Source organism: Glycine soja, chromosome 20 (genome assembly GCF_004193775.1).
Source record: "Glycine soja cultivar W05 chromosome 20, ASM419377v2, whole genome shotgun sequence".
NCBI classification, from domain to species: domain Eukaryota; kingdom Viridiplantae; phylum Streptophyta; class Magnoliopsida; order Fabales; family Fabaceae; genus Glycine; species Glycine soja.
The window spans coordinates 13,800,318-13,802,690 of NC_041021.1; the positions used below are offsets into that span (position 1 = coordinate 13,800,318).

Here is a 2,373-nt window from a genome sequence, read left to right on the forward strand (position 1 = left end):
CTTCCTTTAAGCTTCCGCTTATTAGTGCACAGCTCCTCCAAGAATTTGGCATATCTTGGAATTTGCTTTATTGCATCCAACAGAGGTATGTTTACCTCTACCTTTCTAAACGTTTCCAAGATCTCTTTCTCTGCCTCTTCCATTTTTTTGTTGGAAACTGCTCTTGGAGGGAATGGAAGAGGGGGAATGTGCTGCTTCTGCAAATCAGAATTACCTGTGGAAGAAGATTCACCTGCACAAAAATTGTTAGGTAAATTTTTGTCATCACCTTTTTCTGGAATAGAGTGAAGTTTGGCAGGTTCATTTGCAAATGAGGAAGGTGCTACGGGTTAAGGTCCTTGACACTGCTTTCCCGACCTCAATGAAATGGCACTGACATTTTTGGGATTTTGGACAGCTTGAGAAGGCAGCTTGTCAGAATTCTGGGACTGTTGTTGATTCAATTGGGTAGCCAATTGTCCCATCTGATTGGTTAAGCTCTGAATGGAGGCTCTGGTCTCTTGCTGAAACTGCATGTTCTGCATAGTCATTTGCCTCACAAGTTCTTCGAGGGAAGGTTGTGGAGGGGCCTCAACTGTTGGCTGTTTCTGGGGTTGTTGCTGTTGTTGGATTGGTGGAGGAATGTATGGTCTGCTTGGGCCAGCAGCATTTTGGAAGGAAGGAGCAGGCTGCTGTTGTTGTTGTTGAGGGTTGGACCATCTGAGGTTAGGGTGATTCCTCCATCCAGGGTTGTATCTGTTGCTGGAAAGGTCATAATTGCTCTGCTGTGGTTGATTTTGCTGCTGAGGTTGAGGAGGTCTATTGTAAATATTTGCAGCATAAGCTTCAGGCTGCTCAATTGCTCCAGGTTGCTGCATGGAAGGGCAAAGGTCTGTATGGTGGTCAGCAGAGGAGCACAAACCACAAACCCTTGCGACAGGTACAGATTTCTGATTCAAGGCCAGTTGGGTTACCAAGTTAACCAATGCATCCAGTTTGCCTTCAAGCTTCTTAGTTTCAGATGATGCATATGGGTTTGTAGCTACCTCATGCACTCCTCTAATGACTATGGCATCATTTCTGGCGCTAAACTGCTGGGAGTTGGAGGCCATCTTCTCAATTAAATTTTTGGCTTCAGCAGGAGTCATGTCTCCAAGGGCTCCACCACTGGCAGCATCTATCATACTTCTCTCCATATTACTGAGTCCTTCATAAAAATATTGGAGAAGAAGCTGTTCTGAAATCTGATGGTGGGGGCAACTGGCACATAGTTTCTTAAATCTCTCCCAGTACTCATACAGGCTCTCTCCACTGAGTTGTCTAATACCTGAGATATCCTTCCTGATGGCTGTGGTCCTGGAAGCAGGGAAAAATTTCTCTAAGAATACTCTCTTAAGGTCATCCCAGCTCATGATGGACCTTGGAGCAAGGTAATACAGCCAGTCCTTTGCCACTCCCTCTAATGAATGAGGAAAAGCCTTCAGAAATATGTGATCCTCTTGGACATCTGGGGGTTTCATGGTGGAGCAGACAATGTGAAATTCTTTCAAATGTTTGTGCAGGTCTTCACCTGCAAGGCCATGAAACTTTGGAAGCAAATGAATCAGTCCAGTTTTAACAACATATGGGACATCCTCATCACGGTATTGGATGCACAAGCTTTCGTAGGTGAAATCAGGTGCAGCCATTTCCCTTAGAGTCCTCTCACAAGGTGGAGGTTGTGCCATGTTCTCAGAATGTGCAAAATCAGAATGCTCAGAATCAGAATGCTCAAAATTATAATGCTCAAGATCAGGATGTTCAAAATCACCAATAACAGAATGCACAGATTCACCAGTTATGGAATGCTCAGAATGATCAAAAGGTATAAAATGATGCCTAACTAATCTATGAAATGTCCTATCTATCTCAGGATCAAAGGGTTGTAAGTCAGATGGATTGCCTCTAGTCATACACTACATTCAGCATGCACACAACTAGTTGCCTTGTCATGTAAATAAAGGTGTAGGTTTGAACTATAGCTACCCTCAAATGATATCCAAATGACTTGAAATTTTTTGAGCAACCTTATAAAATGATGAGAAGATAGCACAAAAAATTTCAGACAAAAATTCAAAGTCTAACTATGAAAGCTAAAAATGGTAAGTTAAGAAAAATAAGTGAATAAAACTTGAAAAATAAAAAAACTTTTGACAGAATCGCTTTTTTTGGACGATGGAGACCTCAGCCTGCCTACAGCGGGCTGCCACGGCATAGGAAATTTTTTTCTACCCCAAATGCATATATAATAATTGCGATTCTGATAACCGGAGCAAAAGTTATGGCCGTTTAAAGTTTTGACAAACACAAAATTTGCTAGTTTTTTGGAACTTTCAAATCTGACCAAACTAAAGG

At 42.1% G+C, this 2,373-nt stretch overlaps 1 non-coding gene across 1 annotated transcript; it reads left to right on the plus strand.

Annotated features, from left to right (window-relative positions):
- Nucleotides 1–1,221: 1,221 nt before the first annotated feature.
- LOC114403942 lies at nt 1,222–1,328 on the plus strand. The gene has a single exon (XR_003664709.1). It is a non-coding gene; the product is annotated as a small nucleolar RNA R71 (small nucleolar RNA).
- The last annotated feature ends 1,045 nt before the right edge of the window (nt 1,329–2,373 follow it).